Source organism: Pipistrellus hanaki, assembly GCF_964339955.1.
Source record: "Pipistrellus hanaki genome assembly, chromosome: 1".
Taxonomy (NCBI): domain Eukaryota; kingdom Metazoa; phylum Chordata; class Mammalia; order Chiroptera; family Vespertilionidae; genus Pipistrellus; species Pipistrellus hanaki.
In genome coordinates this window covers 109,025,600-109,039,478 of record NC_140503.1, presented here as the reverse complement: position 1 = coordinate 109,039,478, position 13,879 = coordinate 109,025,600, and the positions used below count along the sequence as shown (strand labels likewise).

Genomic DNA, 13,879 nt, shown 5'->3' with positions numbered 1-13,879 from the left:
CATCTATGTTCATCAGATATATTTTCCTGTAATTTTCTTTCTTTGTGGTATCTTTATCTGGTTTTGAAATTAGGGTAATGCTGGCCTCATAGATAGAGCTTGGAAGTTTTCCTGCCTCTTAAATGTTTTGGAATAGTTTGAGGAGTATAGGTATTAGATCTTTTTTGAATGTTTGGTAAAACTCCCATGTGAAGCTATCTCGACCAGGGCATTTGGTTGTTGAAAGTTTTTAAACTACTGCTTCAATTTCATCAGTAGTTATTGGCTTACTCCAATTTTCTAATTCTTCTCATTAACTTTTGAAAGATTATATTTTTCAAGGAATATACCCATTTCATCCAGGCTGTTCAGTTTTTTGGAATAAAGTCATTCATAGTATTTTTTTTTTAAAGATCCTTTGTATTTTTGTGGGGTCAGTTGTTTCTTCCTGCTTTTTAATTCCTTTTTCCAATTGCTGCTCTGTTTGAGTGATTTTCTTCTACCTTGTCTTCTACCTCACTGATTTCACACCCAGCTTCTTCCAGTTTAGTGTTGAAACCTTCCAGGGTGTTCTTTATTGCATGTGTCATTCTTCATTTCCTCTAGATTGTTATTCACATTACTGTATTTCTTATTCAGCTACATATAGTTGTCATTAAGTTGTTTGGAAACATCACTCAACTTGTTTAAGCAACCTTATAACTATTACTTTGAATTCTTTATCTGACAAATTATGTGACTCTATTTCATTTAGTTCTTTTTCTGGCAATTCCTCCTTTTCTTTTATTTGGGGGTTGTTTCTTTGTCTCCCCATTTATTTTGCTTCTATGTCTTAGATCTAACTACTATGCATCCAAGTCATTGTGGGATGGCTGTATGTAGTAGGTGTTTTGTGGAACCCAGTGGTGCAATCTCTTAGAACTCCTGAGCTCAGTTTTGTAGGAAAACCCCTAACTTGAGTTGTTTAAGTTCCCCGGATGTAATTTGATCTTGGATGTCATTGTCCCTTTCATGAGCAGATTCACCTCTCAGGATGGCTGACCATGTGACTCACCTTGACCACATCCTGGAAGCTGTTGTGGAGGTGCTGACTAAACAAAACAAAGTGCGACATGTCAAAACATGGCACAAAAAAACAAAACAAAAATCTATACGATACCCCTACATTACCAACAAAAGCAACCACCAAAGAAAAGAGAATTAGGAAAGAGAAAAGAGAACAATAGGAAAAAAAAAATAAAGAAAAATATGAGGGGAAACAAAATCAACCAGCCAACCAACCAAAAAAACAAAAAAAGCACAAACAAAAAACTACAATAAAAGGGGAAGTAGAATATGTACATGCAAAGCTTAAATAAAGGAAATAAGAATTAGAGGAATAGGGGAAGGAAGACAGTTTAGAATAAAGGAGGGAGAAAAGAAATGAAAAGATAAGAAAAAATTGAAAATAAAAATAGAGGAGAAAGCAGAAAGACCCAAATTAAGAAAAAGGGGGGAAAAGATAAGAAAGAAAGCAGGAGAAAGAGAAAGGAGAGAGAAAAGAGAGGAAAAAATTGAGTAGTGAAAGCAAGATAAATTGAGAAAGAAAAAGGAAGAGGAAAATTAGATATATAAATGAAATAACAGAGACCAGAATAATAACAAATCAATAAAACAGATAAATAAAGAAGATAAATTTAAAAGAATGGAGGGGGGGGGGGAGAGTAAAACTAGTAAAGGTAAGAGAGAAGAAAACGTGAGGAGAAAGGAGAAAAGAGGAAAAAAAAGTGAAGCAGTGTTCATTTCAGCCAAGTTTAATACCCCATGGAGTTTGCTTTCGACCTTATTCTTCTGTTCTGTCTGCTGATTCCAGACTTCCTGTTAGTTACTTAAGAGCTAACCACTGCCAGGCACTATCTTTTGGCTTTTAGCAACTTATTTGAAGTTTCAAGTGATCCACTATTCCACCAATTATGTCTGTCTCCACAGACCTTGGCTACAAGCCGAAGAAGCCAATTTACCCTCTAAAGTAGATTTGTTAGCCACACAGGGCTAAGGGCTGGGTTAGCAAAATTTCTCTGGTTCCCTGGACTCTCCCTCTGCCTGCCTTTGCCTGCTAGCCAGCTATCAATCTTAGTCACTCAAAAGTCTATTTCTGAAAGGGCTTTAGGTGGGGTAGGTGCCCGTTAGCTTTCAGGGAATATGATGGGTGTGTTTTCCTGTCCCAGAGCTACTCCTTCCAAAGTGGCCCAAATATGACTCTGCCTGTGGCTGGACAGAGAGCCTTGTATGGAGACCAGTGGGGTTGGCTGGGAACCTGGGTTTTTTACCAGTCTGGTTCCCAGATTTTGGGGATGGGAAAGGCCCCTCCTCCAATCAGGTCACTGAGAGCTCCTTGAGACTGTTCAGGCCATAAGACTGGCCTTTGCCTTTGTTTCCTCTGAAAAGCTAAAACTGCAGGGTGTGGCATGCAGATCTCCTTACAGTGGGTTAGGCTGTATCCTCTGCCCTAAGGGGAGGGGCTAGCTCTTCTCATAAAAAATGGCCTTTTCAGTTTAGAATGCCTATGAAGATCAAATGCAGGACTCCTGGCTACTGCTTCCAGCAGCCTTGCAGCATCTTGCTGCTGGATGCTATGTGGACTCAGGTCATGGCTCTGATACTCCAGACTGTGGAGCACAGCGTGGGCTTTGGACCTCTATCTTCTGAGGGAACAGAACCTCTTATATATCATTGATCCCTCCTCTCTTGGCCTGCTGGCCTACAGCCCCTGGGAACTCGGTCCTCTCCTCTCATGACCTCACCCTTCCTACAGGTCTCCAGGTGTTTTCCGTCCTTCAGTGATATACGTGTCCTCCTCAGCTGGACCTCAGTTGTTAATTCCAAGAGAATGTTCTCTAATTTAGTTGTATTTCCAGTCTGGCACTAGGACGAGGTGTAGGACAGGTCTGCCTATTCATCCACCATTTTGTTCAAACGTAATGCCTTTTTCTATCTTCTATTATTATTGTACTAGAGACCCAGTGCATGAAAATTCATGCACTCAGGGGGGTCCCTCAGCCGGGCCTGTGCCTCTCACAATCTGGGACTCCTCTGGTAAGGTCCCTGGCCGTAGCCAGCCACCAGGGCCTATCAGGGCTTTCCTTCCCTTGGCTGCCAGCAGCTTTCCCGCCGCTACCACTGCTTGCCATCTGTGTGGTGCTGCCCCCATCTCATGCCACCAATCACATTCTTCTGCATCTGACAGGCATAGGGTGCATTTGCTTACCTGGCCTGACCCTCCCTCTGTGTCAGTTGGTAGTCTGGGCCTCCCTTTTTTTTTTTTTTTTTTTTTTTTTTTAAGTAAGAGTAATGTTTATTGAGTGATGATACAGAACTGAGTACTATGAAGGGTTTACCAGGATGGAAATGCACTGCACCCTGCCTCTGCCACCCCCAACACCCAGAGACTACAGTACTCAGAAGTTACACACAACAGCCATAACTGCTGAATATCTGTTTGTAGCAAACAAACCATAGCATATTTATACTGTATCACATTGAGTGATTATAAAAATCTATTTATATATTACTTGTATAAAATATTTTTTTATAAAAAAATATTTTAACAAGAAAGTCTAAAAAACATTTACATTTCAAGGCTTTGCCAGGACAGCCAGTCTGTAAACATTCGGTGAGTATGTGCTTTGGAAGGGCGCCCATGTCTTGTGCCCACACAGCAACTCCAGCTGCCACTCCAGGCAGGACTGAGCTGGACCATGGAGGGTGGGTACAGCAGGGCCTGGCACTGTGCCCTTCTCCAGCCCTGCATCAGGATCAGGGTCAGGGTCAGGGCTGGGGGCAGGCAGTTTTACTCTGAGTTCCATCCTCAGCCTAATTTTGGTTGCAACTCATGGCTTTTCCTGGCTGCTCAGAGGTCCTTTGGGTGGGTGCCCTGGCTGAGAGGCCGGAGAAGTGCCCACAGCTGCCTGGTTGGGCATCTCTCTGGCCCAGAGCCTCTGTCGTGCCTCCTGCAAGCTTGGCCCAGGCAGTACAGGCCCCCCTCAGGACTACTTTGATGCTGGGTTTCATCAGCCTGGGTTTCTTGCCCTGCTGTGGCTAATATGAGTTTCACTAAAAAGCCCAGCCAATGCTGGCTGTGCTGAGCCTCACTGAAGAGTTTTTCATGCAGCAAGGAAGAGCCCTCTGGCACCTTCCTCCTCCTCCTCTTCCTTCTCCCAGCCCATGGTCACATCTTCTCTAGGTGCTCCAGCAGTGGGTTGCCTTCTGAGTCAGGGGTCTTAACGCTGTGGGTCCTGACAATGCCCGTTGAGTATCAGGATGAGCTGTTACCACTCCTGTTTCAGCTCCTCAATCTGGGTTTTCAGCTCCGCATTCATGAGCTCCAGCCACTCAGATTCCCGCTGCAGAAACTCCGTCTGCTCCTTCTTGCTCCTGCATGGGGCTGCCACTACTTTGTTCTTTCCTGGTGCCTTTTCCTCCGCTCCTCTTCCTCATCTAGCTCACTTTTTACAGGTTGAGTGAGGCCTCTTGCCCAGTTTCACTTCCAGGAAGTGCAAAGGGGAGATCATGGCCCCAATGTTGCAGATGTCAGCAAATTTCAGCTCCTCTGCAGTCAGGGAGGAGCAGGGAAGTCTGGTCAGGGGGCTGAACCCTGGCAGAGAGACCGCAGTCAGAGAAGGGTCTGGGATCTGCCCAGGCATCATAGCAGGAGGAGGGGCAGTCCAGCCTTGCAGAAACCATAGTGTAGGCAGTGTCCCCAGGGCCGGGACCGACTGCAGGTGCCACTGCCGCCCTGTTGCCAAGCTCCTCCAGTGCCCAGGCCCTTCCTGGAGCCAGCCCCACCTCCCTTTACAGCCACTGAGCGGCCTGGGCCTCCCTCTTTGGGGTAATGGTGTGGTGATGGCAGGTCCCCTGACCAATCTCATTGCACCAGCCTTGGCTGGCCTGGAGCCAGTGCGTGTCACAGCTTGGTTGTCTGGAAGGTCGACTGGATGGTTGTTCTGCTGTTCAGTCCTTAGGGTGATTTGCATATTATGCTTTTATTATTATAGATTGTTTTTTACATTTAAGTCTTAAAGCTATTTGGAATTTATTTTTGCATATGGTATAAAGTAATGGCCCAAATAAACAAGTTATTCAGCAAAATTGTTTTGAAAAATTATAATTTTTATGCTATTTCTCTTTGTTATAAGTGACTACCAAGTGATTTAATTTGTGTGTATTTGTTTTTGCATTCACTATTTTATAGTTTGTTTATCCTTCAGTTAATACAACATAATCTTAATTATTTTAGCTTTATAATGTATTTTATTGTTCAGCTTATTTTCTTATATTTAAGATTATATTGGATATTGTAGGCCAATTTGAATTTCTATATAAATTTTGATTTTTTAAAATTTTACTGCAGAAAGACCTGAATTTTTATACAGAATTGCATAGATTAACATAGACAAAGAAATGGATAATTGATGTCTTTACAATATTGATTGATCCAGTATATAAATATGATACATTATTCTAATAATCTCCAGGGGAAAATTAACAGTAATTCATTAATTGTGATATGATATAGATGTTTGTAGATATTTTTAATCAGGTTAAAGGAGTTTCTGTTCATACTTTTCTGACCTTACATCATACGTGGGTCTTTTGTATTTATTGTGGATATCATTCTATTTTTCTTATATTCTTTTAGTTTAATTAATAAAAACCTGTACTTTTAAATATATATATTTTAAATATATATTATTGATTTTTTACAGAGAGGAAGGGAGAGGGATAGAGAGTTAGAAACATTGATGAGAGAGAAACATTGATCTGCTGCCCGCTGCATATCCCCTATTGAGGATGAGTCTACAACCAAGGTACATGCCCTTGACCAGAATCAAACCTGGGACCTTTCAGTTGGCAGGTCAACACTCTATCCACATAGCCAAACTAGTTAGGGCCGTACTTTTAAAATAATTGTAGTACATTATTGTCTATACAATGATGGTCTTTAAAAATATATTATTGATTTTAGAGAGAGAGCATGGGAGAGAGAGAGAAACACTGATGAGAGAGAAACATCAGTCCTTTACTTCCTGACTGGCCCCTAGTAGCGATCAAGCCAGCAATCCATGCATGTGCCTTGTCCAGGAATCAAATCTGTGTCCTCTTGGTGCATTGGTTGATTTTCAACCACATCCACACTGGCTGGGCAATAATGGTTTTCATTTGTTTATATTTTGCTTTGATATTTGCATCTATATTGGCCTACATTTATATTATTAGTGTCAGGTTTTGTTATCAAGTTTATTTAAACCATATAAAATCAGTCACAAAGATATTTTTCTTTTTCTCTTTCTGAAAAATATTTGTTTTACATTGGTATTATGTTTTCTTTACACTTTGGGGATCCAGCAGTGAAGAGGTGAGTACTGAATTTATGGGGAAGTGTTTAAGCACAAATTCAATTTACATAAGAAGTAGAGAGCTTATAAGTGAATTTATCCATTTTAGTTAAATTTTAAAATTGATTGGCATGATGTTTCTCATGGTGTTTTTTTGTCTAATTCTGTAATTGGAAATTGGTGCTTTTGTTAGCTGAGTCCTCCATTAAGCAGACACTAAGACAGGAATAATAAATGCTATGAAATATGATGATTTGCTTATCATGTAAATAATATTTAGTATTTAGACTTTTAACAGTAATGTGTTGACATTCATAATCTCATTTGAATATATTTTGAAATGTAAGGTTAATATTTTTAGAGACATTTTATTTCCTCCTGTGACTAACAACTGATTTTTTTCTGGCTACTCCTTGTTATCCTACCCGTGCAGATGTCATCTCCTACAGAAGAAATGATACTTAACTCCATAACAAATAGCAGGACTTCCTTCACAGAATGAAGACAATTAATCAAAAATGCAAACCCTCCAAGACATAATGAAAAATAAATCTACCACAACTGTAATGCATCTGTAATGTGTCAATGACTAATATAGTAGCACCTCTTCCTGTTATTTATATTCTTGTGTACTGCAATCCTTAGAATGATTTGGTTTTCTTGCTTTGTATTTAATTTCTGTATCCTCCCCATACTGGTTAAAGTTTTCCTTGTGTCTTTCAGAGTTTTTGCTGCAAAACAACAACAACAACAAATGCTTCTTTTCCACTTCTGAATTTAATTTTCATCTCTGAATTTCAAATGACAATTGACTTACCAACACAATTTACTCTGTGCACTCCCAAGTGTAAAGCAGTGCATTCTTTCACATCTCCTGTGCAACCAAGTTTTGAGTCCAATGTCATTTCAATTATATTAATGTCAGTCCCCTGACCCATTTAGACTCATACAATTACAGTGCCTTCTTATTTCCATTATTTACTTTCTTCCTTCTCATTTTTCCTCATTATTTAAAGACTTCTAACCAGACTCATATTCTCTTCCTTCTCCCACAAATTTTCTGCCATCATCAGAGATGTGTTCAGATTTCACACTAATAATCTGTCCAATTCAAATGTTTCATTTTCTTGACCACTTTATTAATGAAGTAGTTTTTTCTTACAGCTTGACTCATTCAAAACTTGTCATCCACAAAATTACTACTTAAAACATCCCACTTTGTGAATATGGTCTCTTATTCTTCAAAATTTCTTAAGAATTATGTCTTGAAGAAATCCAGTTCTCTTAGAAATTACATTTGGAATCTTTCACAATATACCCTTTTCTATCACAGAGGTCTTTTCTCTGGGCCTCAATTCTCATAACTGGAAATCTTATCCAGCTTCAGCCTTAATTTATTCAAGAAATCAGTAATACTTATGAGGAATCTAGATCTGACTACCAAGTGTGGCTTCATCTTCTGGTTGGCAGCAAGATGGCTCCCATTGTTTCAGGCATCCTATCCAGAGAGGACAGGGAAAAAAGAAACACCATCTTTATCTGCACTTTCTCTAAGGAATCCATCATCCAAGTGTTGCAATAACCTGCTAACTAGTTTCTGCCTATTTAATGTTGTCTTCTCCATAGTAATAATTGTCCATGAAATGACTAAATTGTTAATACATAGATATTTCTATTTCACTTGCTTAAAGTCCTTAAATGTCTTCTCATCACACCTTCTAAATTTTTAAAAGGTCTAAAGATTCCTTTAAAACATTCCTCCTGCCAAACACGCCATATCATCTTGAAAGTATTACTCTTGTTACTATCTTTACAAGCCATTTTTGTTTGTTTATTTATAGACAAACTTGTTATATTTTGTTGCCTTCATACATGCTAGACTTTATTGCTGAAAAACTTTTTTTTTTCCTGACCATTACTTTTTTTTTTTTTTTTTTATAACTGACAACTTTTGCTCATTAGTTTTCAAGAAATTACTTCTGCACAGGTCAATTATCTATATTTTATGCTCTTACTATACACCCAGCCTTTCCTTTGAGGCCCTTATCACAATAGTATTTGTATAACTCCCACCCTTTAAAAATATTCATCTTTCCTCCATAATTCTTAGCTTATTGAGGACAAATGCCATCTGCCTGTCTCATTCTGATGTGCTCTCAGAAGATAGTATATGGTACATAATAATACATATATACACACAAACACACACGTGATAAAAATATATATGAAAATAGATACAAAGGTAATGTCTATTTTATATTAGATAATTTATATTTTCCCACATAGATTTTCTGTTTACCACACTTCCCACACCTTTTCTATTTTGCAGCAGATAATTTAGCTCTGATTTCAAATAGAAATGAGTGAGTAACTGAGAACACTAACTTGGTTTTCTTCATCCACAAGCAAAATGTTTTGTTACACTTCTTCTTTATTATTTTATCCATTGAACTTAGAAATCATATTTTTATAGAACCAAGTAGAAATAGTGTGTAATATCCTCCAGCTGTATTTATCTTTCGCCTGTAAAAGTACAAATGATGAAACTTAAGTCAATCAGGAATACAGGTTTCCTTGGAACAATAATGAAAGACCAGAGAAGTTAAGAAGAATAAATTTTAGCAAAGCAATTGGGTCAATGGTAACACCGGGGCCTTGTGTAGACAGGGAAAGAGAACCAGTCCATTACTACTGGCAGACTATAAGGGTTGGTGTATAGATATAATTTAGATAAGGGTGATACTGGTGGATAGTATCAAAAATTAGTTTTAGAAATAGATTTTGGCTTCCAGATGGGACAGTAGGTAATGTGGTACTCACATCCTCCCACAACAGTTATATAAATGTCTCATGACTGGGTTGTTCACCTGAAACTAATATAATATTGTACATCAACTGTAATTGAAAAATTAAAAAAACTATATATTTAAAAAATTTATTTTAGGGATCTCTTATTCTACTACACATCTTTAGTCTACAGGGGAGTGGAGTTAATTGAAGTAGCCAAATACTTATAAACACTTTATTTATAATATATATAAAATATATAGTAAATATAATATATGTAATGCCATCTATATAATAAAAGACTAAGTGACCATTACAGCGGAACGACCAGAACGACCGGTCACTCTGATGTGCTCTAACCACCAGGGTGTAGACACTCAATGCAGGAGCTGCCCCCTGGTGGTGGATCTAGAAAACTAGACTGCCTGGATTCTGAGCCAGTCTCTGTTATGTAATACCCTGTTTCCCCGAAAATAAGACAGTGTCTTATATTAATTTTTTCTCCCAAAGTTGCGCTAGGTCTTATTTTCGGGGAAACACGGTAGCTACACAAATTGGTAATCATCTATAACTTTTCAATGTCTGAGTTTCCTTTTTTGTAAAACAGTGATGGTATTTCTAACATGTTAGTTTTATTGCTAAGATTAAATGGAAAAAATATATAAACCATCTTGAACAGTGTATTGAATCTGTGTGCAATAAATATTATATCTTGTTTATTTTTGAGTACTGGGAAATATTAACACCTGTTCTCATTGATATTTTTAGTAGCATAGAAGGAAGCTTTATAAAAATTAGAGAGACTAAGGAGTCAAGAAAGTGAATTTGTGTATTTCCGCTTGATTTTGTCAGCTATATAAGAAGCTGAGATAGATTATTTCTTTCAGTTCTAAGATTCTATCATTCCATCACTAACTTTTAATCTACAAGTAAAATAAAAAATTATTTTAAATTACTATTTATTAAAGTAGGATTACAGCTATAATTTATCCTTGTATTATTATTTATTAATTATGGTATAATTTATTAATTATTAATTATAGTATTATTTTCCATATGAATTACTATAAACTTACTTTTGACCATCCCTGTATTCATTTAAAAAATAAACACGGAATCACATATCTTTTCCAGATTTATTTGGATACCTTTTCAATTATTTTTTTTTTTTACAGAAACAATAAATACCATATTATTATAGTAAGTTGTAAATCTTAGAATAAAATAAATAATTTATTAATGCACTTATCAGACACTAGAGGCCCAGCACACAAATTCGTGCATGGGTGGGGTCCCTCAACCTGGCCAGTGGTCAGTTCCAATCAGGCCTGTCTCCCACCCTGATTGGGGCCTGGACCAATTGGGGCAGGCCAGCTGAGGGGAGGGACCATGGAAGGTTGGCCAGCAGTTTGTGGGAGGTGCTGCCCCATCAGGGCTGTTGGGGCAGGAAGACTGGGGAAGGGACTGTGGGAGGTTGGCCAGCCAGCCCATCAAAGTCAGGGACAATGAGGGTGGGTCTAGGGGGGATGGTCCATGTGAGGTTGGTGAATTGGGTGGAGGAGAGGGGCCGCAGGCCAGCCAGGGGGAGGTGCCATGGGAGGTTGGCTGTGGGATTTCACTGACCACCAGGGAGTAGCTCCTGTCTTGAGCATCTGCTCCCTGGTGGTGAGTGTGTATCATAGCTACTGGTCAGTCATCTGGTCATAATGGTCACTTAGGCTTTTATATATAGACCAGAGGCCCAGTGCATGAAATTCGTGTACTGGGGTCCCTCAGCCCAACCTGCACCCTCTACAATCCAGGAGCTCTCAGGGGATGTCCTACTGATGGCTTAGGCCCACTCCCCATGGTTCTCTGCTCTAGGTGGGCCTTGAGGTTTCACTTCAGCCATCGATATGAAGCCCCCATGCCTTTCTCTCCTCTCTCTGCCTGCCTCCACCATGCACCATGCGAAGGGAGCTGCAATGCCCTGCAGTGTGCTCTGTCTGCCAGGCCTGGGGTATTCCCCCTGCCTCTTGTCTAAGGAAGCCCCCAAGCCCTGCTGTCTGGGCTCTGTTTGCTGGGCCTGGGGCTTCCCTGCTGCCATGGACTAAGGAAGTATCCATGCCCTGCTGTCCGGGCTCTGTCTGCCAAATCTGGGGGTGGATCAGGCCTCACTGCTTGGCCCTCTCAACCCCGGTGGGACTGCAGCAGTGGTGGAGCTGGGAGGCTGGATCTTCCCCCTCTGGAGGCAGATCTAGCCTCACTGCTCCTGTAGACAAACCGGACACTCCAGCAGCGGGGCTGAGGAGACTGGGTGCCGCCATCTTGTGGCTATGGGGGCCACCATTTGTGTTGTGGAGTGATGGTTAATTTGCATATTACTCTATTATTAGGAAGGATAATTACACCTTACTTTACAACTTGCATATTAAACAAATCCTGAAGCATGTCTTATGCTGACTTAAATCTTTCATCATTAATTGAGGTGAAGTAGATGAATATTTTCCTAGTTTTATTTTTAATTCCTTCTCTTCAAATTATGTATTAGCATCATAAATAAATTAGTTTTCATTTCCTTTTTATACATACTAGTTAAATACTCATTTTCAATTTGTCTGTAAGATGAGTGTATTGCCTTTAAGCTATGTCTTGGGTTGATTTCTCAATGTTTTTTTTTAAATTATCATATAATCTTGAAAATATTTTTTTACCTCCTTGGGAAATATTTTAGGTATTTCTTTACTAAAAATTATATATATATATATATATATATATATATATATATATATATATTTTCACATACACTAATAGAATCATATTATTTTAAAGATTCATCACTGCTAAATATTATCTAATAAACTGGTATCAATCGAGGAAATTTTAAGTAAGGATTAATATATTTAAAAATATGCTATCTATTATAATGTTATTAAGTATTTCAGTTTCTCTGCAGCAGTGCTTCCTGAAATTTTATACATTATGGCACACAGATAAAAATGACTAAAATTACTTAATCTTGGATTGAACTGCAGAGTTGTCTACATGTGCTTTTGCATAAAAATTCATTATATATATATAAAATAATTTTTAGAAAATAAAATATAAAAATATTATTGGAATAGTTGTATATGTGTCATGAATGTAGATAAACCTTTACATCTAGTTTTAACCTTGAAATGGCTATATTTAATGCTTACACAGACTTTAACTGATTATAGCTTCAGATTCTTTTTTTTAATCTTAAAATTCTTATTGGTAACTATCTTCAATAAACTCTGCATAATTAGATAATTTTTTAAATGACAAACTAATTTTTGCCATTATTCAAAAATATATGAGGAAAATTATATATAAAGAATCCATCTTTTTTCCCCCTAAGTTAGAAATTTAAATATTGATAGTAAAATTAGGGTTTGAATTAAGTGAAAGCATTCAATCTCAAGTATTTTAAAATAGTAATGGTGCCCTAATTTAAGAAATCAACATGTATTTGTAGAGTACCTGCCTTCTTCCCTTACCACTAGTTTCCCTTCAATCTCATTTGCATTCAGTTGAACAGTGCCCCACAATTTTTTGTTTGTTTTTAAGACCTAGGATATTCTCTTTTGCAGCAGTATATACTCCTTGGTCATGAGGATTAAAGGAACATCTGAACCTGGTTGATGAGGTGGATGTCAAGTTCATAGTGCCTCCTTAGCTATGCAAGCACCAAAATAATGAATTTGTATTTTATTTTTGTATTTGCTGCCTACAGGTAATGTGTGTGGTGAATTCTGCTTGAACTTCTTCTCTGAAGTTCTTGATAAAGCTAAAAGAAATTTGCTGAGGTCTGTGGTAACTCCTAAAGAGCATGTTGTGGCATCTTAGATTCATAGTATAGGTATTTATCTACCTATTGCCTAATGTAAGTCATCATGCAAGAAGAGATAATTTCTATGAGATCAATGATGATTTCAGTTACACCTTATGAGTAAAACATATGCATTCTTAACATTTTTTGTCAATTAGGACAGAATACTCTTAAAATATTAAACTTTCCTATCCTGCCAATCTCCAACATTAAATAAGTCTTTGAGTCCTTACATGGTACATTCTAGGCACTATGCTAGTCACGGGAGTTAAAATGGTAAGCAAACAATGATAATAGTTATACATTTACAATGAGTTTTTCTAGTTCATTTATAGTATGTGATCATTAGAATATCATAAAGCAAATAGTTGCATAAAAATAAACTCAGTCTTATTGGGGAGCAATAGAACCAACAAAATTAAATAGCACAGAGATTATTTGACAAGCTAATATTAGACATTATATTAATCCCAGCCCAATTATTTCTTTATCTAGCAGGGAAAATAACTAATTTATTTCTTATTTGGTTAAAACTTTGTATTGGGGATAAAATGTTGAAATGGAATTCAATTCTGACACTAACTCTGAGGAGTAATATCAGATTCCACAAGTTAAAGAGAAAGGTTCCCAATAAGACTGTTCTCATTCCATATGCCAGATGCAAGGTCAGGACACCTTAGCCATATGCACTTCTGACCAACTTCTAAAAATACAGGAAGTTCCCAAAACCCCCATCAGGTTCTATAATTCACTGAGACAAACACAGAATCTAGGAAAGAACTTTAGTTATGATTATAGTTTATAATAAAGGACACAAATGAGGACCACCAAATGAAGGGAAACGAAGAGCATGACAAAGAGGGTCCTGAACACAGAGCTTCCATGTTCTTTCCCTGTGAAATGAGGA

The 13,879-nt window shown here is 38.0% G+C and overlaps 1 pseudogene across 1 annotated transcript; it reads right to left on the bottom strand.

Moving 5' to 3' along the window:
- Nucleotides 1-4,186: 4,186 nt before the first annotated feature.
- On the bottom strand, nt 4,187-4,664 carry LOC311620744 (jun dimerization protein 2-like; annotated as a pseudogene). Its single transcript has one exon. The product of its transcript is annotated as a jun dimerization protein 2-like (transcript).
- Between the last annotated feature and the right edge of the window lie 9,215 nt (nt 4,665-13,879).